The sequence below is a fragment of the Engraulis encrasicolus genome, chromosome 20 (genome assembly GCF_034702125.1).
Source record: "Engraulis encrasicolus isolate BLACKSEA-1 chromosome 20, IST_EnEncr_1.0, whole genome shotgun sequence".
NCBI classification, from domain to species: domain Eukaryota; kingdom Metazoa; phylum Chordata; class Actinopteri; order Clupeiformes; family Engraulidae; genus Engraulis; species Engraulis encrasicolus.
Window position 1 is genome coordinate 27,948,552 of NC_085876.1, and position 5,637 is coordinate 27,954,188.

Sequence of the window (5,637 nt, forward strand, 5' to 3'; positions counted from 1 at the left end):
TGTTTTGTTAGAAACAAACTCTACGAAATTTACAATATAGATTTGCTCCGAAAGAGCTATAAAACTTGTCCAGTGGTGCCAAAACACCCATGTCAGAGTCAAGACCTAGCTAAATGTCCGCTAGCAACATAGCTATCAGTGGTTTCTGGAGGAGGGCCGAAGGGAGTGCTTCCCCGCCGGCCAGAGATTGTTTGCGCCGGCCTCTTCACCTGAAAGAGCTAATCGCTAGCGCTGCATGATGAGGTGGTTCGCTAGCAACAATTAGCTATAGTCTAACGGTTAAATCATGTTGCCTTTGTTGAGGGATGTTTGAAATAGCCCGATGTATTCATAACTGAATATTGGTTTCTTGTTAGAAACGAACACATTTTGAATATAATTTTGTTCTGAAGTTACAACATGCCAAGTTAGTGACCGTTGGCGCCAAAGTTAAGAGCTAGCTAAATGTCCGCTAGCAACATTAGAGCTAGCCAAACTGAATAATGAATCTCTTGTCCGCTAGCAACATTAGCTAGCTAAAGTCTTTTTTTTTCAGAAACGAACTCCCTTTGAGTATAATTATGCTCTGAAGATATCCAGTTAATGTACTTGAGCCAAAGTAAAACACAAATACCAGAGAGAAGAGCTAGTTAGAAGTTCGTTAGCAACATCAGCTTATCTTTTAGCTGACTCAGAAGCTTGAAGTAGCCACAACTTATGCCTGATTTTTATTGTTAGAAACGAACTCATTTTGACTATACACTTGCTCTGAAGTATGTTTTAACACATGTGCCTTTCCCTGTTCGTTGTGTAAAGGAAGTGAGTAAGTAAACTGATTCTGAACTTGTTATTGTGCACACAGTGTGCTGTTTTGTCCCATTCTGTTACTGCCAACTCTGTGGGCTGTTCTCTCTGTTCAGGGAGAAACCACTGTCAGCCATCAGATCGTGTTCTTTTCAATAAATAGGCATTACCTATTTGACAGATTTCTCCTAATGAGCCCAGAAACACCCAGATGTGTAGGGTGCTTAATTTTTGGCTTGATCAAAGATACTTAGTTTGTATGGTTACTGCAATAAATATTTAGATTTCTTTGCCCATCCTTTTTGGATCTACTAGTAGGCCTAGTGATTTTAGAGGTCTTAACAAGTGGGCTATGCATCAGATTTCATTTCAAGTGATGAGTAAAATATCCAGAAAGATATATAATCTGTTCTTTTTGCCCTCTAGCTTAGCACACTGAATTCTTTGAGCCATCTGGTGTCAATCCGTGTGGGAAAATGATCAATGAAAACAATTTAAGAAATGCATCTTATAGATGTTTCATATTGTAGGCCTATTCAGCCTATTGTGTCATGGTGGTGTTATCATTTTTCAAACTTTATTTTTGTGTAATAATTAGGCATATTGATACATAATCATGTTCATGTTTTGTGCTGTCTTGCTTTGCAGATGACAGAATATTGCTGAAGGATCCTACATGGAAGCTGGCTGATTACACGGAGTGATTCCTCTGGTGTGGTGTACCTCAGAGAAATAAACACTGTTGCAAGAGGTGAGTTTAAGTTTATTAAGTCACACAAAACCTATCCATGTATTTTTAAAAAGTCAAAGTTCTAACTTGCTCTGTATTTCATGCTGTCAATATGAGATGCATACTAATGTTGTGTGTTATTATTGCAGCTGAGAAGATGGCCAAGATATCCTTATTGCTGGATGGTAGCTCTGGTCGTAGTGGACCATATCTGCAAATACTTCTGAACATTGACAGAATTTCTAAAGGTTAGCAACCATTCACAAATTTACACCACATGTATGTGTGTTTCAAATGTCTTAACAGTTTGAAGCACACACTGTTAATCAGAGATGCGTCCTGTTCATGCCGTGTGTTATTTTGAGAGGATAGTTAAGGAATAATGGCAGCTGCCTGGTTACAGTACATTGATCCCCTTTGTAGCACCATGTCTAAAAATGCTGAGAAAAATCAGTTTGTAAATGTAAGCATTTTTTTTATAAATCTGCACCAAATGTGTGTTTCAAATGTCTACTATCTAACAGTCTGAATAACACACTCATACATGACATGACCAATATGTTATGTGCTCGGAGCGGCAGTTTACAAACGCACCCTTAGTGCCTTCTGCTGTTAGGCCAATGACACTGAGCCCACCGTTTCATTGATTGGAGTATTTGGGTTACATTTTGTCAATTTGTTGTATTTTCCAGGATCGTTGAGGACTCCTCCTCTATGCGTGACATCTTAGATTAGATTTAGATTTAGATTTAATTTCAAGTGATGAGTAAAATATCCAGAAAGATAGATAATCTGCTCTTTTTGCCCTCCAGTTTAGCACACTGAATTCTTTGAGCCATCTGTTGTCAATCCGTCTGGGAAAATGATCAATGATATAAAAAAAAAAACAAAAAAAAAAACATTTTACATGTATACAGACATGTATCTTTTAGATGTTTCATACTCTAGGCCTATTCATCATCATATTGTGTCGTGGTGGTGACGGTGTTATCATTTTTCATTATTTTCTTGTAATAATTATGCCTATAAATGCATAATCATGTTCATGTTTTGTGCTGTCATGCTTTGCAGATGACTGAGAATATTACTGAAGGATCCTACATGGAAGCTGTCTGATTACACTGAGTGATTCCTCTGGTGTGGTGTACCTCAGAGAAAATAAACACTGTTGCAAGAGGTGAGTTTAAGTTCATGAATTCACACAAAACCAATCCATGTATTTTATAAAAGTCAAAGTGCTAAACATGCTATGTATTTCATGCTGTCAATATGAGATGCAAATTAATGTTGTGTGTTAATGTTGTGTGCAGCTGAGAAGATATCCTTATTGCTGGATGGTTGCTCTCTGGTCGTACTTGAGCCCCCTGGACCATGTCTGCAAATGCTTCTGAACATTGACAGAATTTCTAAAGGTTAGCAACCATTCACAAATGTACACCACATGTATGTGTGTTTCAAATGTCTTAACAGTTTGAACCACACACTGTTAATCAGAGATGCATCCTGTTCATCTTGTGTGTTATTTTGAGAGGATAGGTCGCCAGCGACCCTATTCACTTGCTGAAAATGCTTAAATACATCATAACAACATTGCTATGACATAGAGCACTACAGGGTTAAGGATGGCAGCTGCCTGGTTACAGTACATTGATCCCCTTTATAGCACCATGTCTAAAAATACTGGGAAAAAAAACAGTTTCTAAATGTACCGGTAAGCAAATTTTAATAAATCTGCACCAAATGTGTTTCAAATGTCTACTATCTAACAGTCTGAATAACACACTCGCACACAGTGGTGGACAAAGTAAAAGTACTTTTGTGGTGTAATTACAACAGTAGCACATGATATTACATAGTTGTTACACCGTTTGCTCCAGTATACCTACCTATTGAGATAGACTGTGTTATTACTGAAAAACAATAAAAACTTAACAAGAACCCACCACAAACTCAATCCAACCTGTGCAGAATCAGCTCATTGTAAGACAAGTACATTGGTCTACTTTTTACTCAGATAAGTTACCTGTGTTGGAAAGAAACTGTTTAAAAAAAAAAACATTTACTTTTACTTTGTCCACCACTGCTCATACATGACATTACCAATTGTTGTGTGCTCAGAGCGGCAGTTTACAAACTCACCCTTGGTGCCTTCTACTGTTAGGCCTATGACACTGAGCCCACCGTTTCATTGATTGGAGTATTTGGGTTACATTTTCTCAATTTGTTGTATTTTTCAGGATCGCTGAGGACTCCCCCTCCATGCGTGACATCTTTGAGAAATTTCCACGCTTTCTGGAGATGCCAAGTTTGGTACGTCTGCCAGACAAGAACAAGTCACGATATAGTTGTGTGCATTGTTGATTTTGGCTATACTTGGTGTTAATTAAGCTTCCTGATACTGCATGATTTATACCGTTCACTCAGTAGAGTAAAGCTTTCTATATAACCTGTTAAAACAGGGCGTTATACATTTTGTGGTTACCAGAATGGCAATTACTGAGTCGCAGTGCATTACTAAAGGCCCTATGTTATGTCATAGTAGAGTAGTACTGGCAATTAACCTTTCAATGACTATTACAGCATGTTTCAGATGGTATGGCGTGCATTATGGGGCTAAGCACCATTGATGTATCTCTCTCTCTCTCTTTCTCTCTCTCTCTCAAATCTTAAAAATGTTTTCAGACTGGAACCAACTTTGCATCCCTCTGCACTGACACAGAGAAGGTTTCAAGGACCCCACTACTAGGAGGCGAGAGTTTGACACGGCAGTGTCATCACTGCCATGGATGACAACGTAACCATTCCTGTTGCTGATTGCCTGACTTACGCAGTGACAAGCTTTTCATGCTCTACTGGGTGTGTAACTTGGCATATCCACCACAGTTTAACTCTGTTTTTGCCTCTTTTGAATATGTGTACGATATAACCATCTCAACCAACAAGTGGGCCAAGGTACTGGAACATTTCTCACTTCAAGTTGCTCTGTAGTCACTGGACATTTTTTTAAACATCTACGCAGACACCACCACTCCACACCATGTGTATTTTAATTACTTCTGATTCCACTGACATGCAGACTACATCCTATGCAAATTCAGGTAATTTACCTGGTACTGGAGAAACAGCATTGTATGCCATTCTAAGTGATACTTGCCTCCTTGTTTTGCAAAAATGTACTGTTCTTTGAATATAACTTAAAGTAAGATCATGTTGACTCTGAGGTTTTCTCCGGTTGTCAAGCACAACCTTAACGTTTTGTAAGTAAGTAATAGTCACAGGATATGCATGCATTTGTAATTTGAATTTTCTGTGAAAACGGCTCACCAAGCATGAAATGTTACCTCTGCTTTTGATTTTTCTTTTTTTTAAAATGTCCCTTAATACCAGCCTGTCTTTTTGTTGTGTCCACACAACTTTACTATCATCAGTGTTGGGAAGGAACAGATTGCTTTAAGTTACTGTATCCCCATCCTTTCAGATCAGTGCTTTCAGATCAGTGCAGCCTTTTGAAATTAAATTGTTAATAAACTTTGTGAAAACAAACTCAAATCTTGGTTATTGGTTATGATTGATATAGCTTTGAAACTGTTAATTTGGAGTGAAGTAATTGCAGTGTCCATCTAACCAAGCAAATCGGTTAAAATTTTAACCAATATCTGTGTCGGACACATATTAATCGAACAAATTGGTCAAAACAACCATTGGGGGATTGGTACATTTTTGACTTATAAAGATTGGTTAAACATAACCAATCTATTAGTCAAAACAACCGATTTAGAATTGGTTAGTTTTTTAACCGATCTAGATTGGTTGAAATTTTAACTAAAGTCTAATCGGTTATTTTGACTAATATTTTTCTCGGACACATATTAATCGAACAGATCGGTTAAAAACTACTAATTTTTTGTTTATTTTAACCAATCTTTTTTAAGAGTGTACCTCTGTGCGTAACTACAGAACTTACAGCAGTGGGCAGGGGATAAGATATGGTAATAGGCTTCTGTAAACTCTTCTGTAATTGTTCTGTTATTACATTACATTGTTATTATTACGTTACATTAAACACTAAGCTGTGGTCCTGTGCACTGTCATAGTAGTGTAGTACTATAGTAGTTACTGTAACT

At 37.6% G+C, this 5,637-nt stretch overlaps 1 long non-coding RNA gene across 1 annotated transcript; it reads left to right on the plus strand.

The window, feature by feature from the left end:
* Positions 1–1,050: 1,050 nt before the first annotated feature.
* LOC134435844 (uncharacterized) lies at positions 1,051–4,810 on the plus strand. Its single transcript, XR_010032106.1, has 6 exons — positions 1,051–1,534; positions 1,663–1,761; positions 2,585–2,690; positions 2,824–2,925; positions 3,751–3,823; positions 4,196–4,810. It is a non-coding gene; the product is annotated as an uncharacterized LOC134435844 (long non-coding RNA).
* The last annotated feature ends 827 nt before the right edge of the window (positions 4,811–5,637 follow it).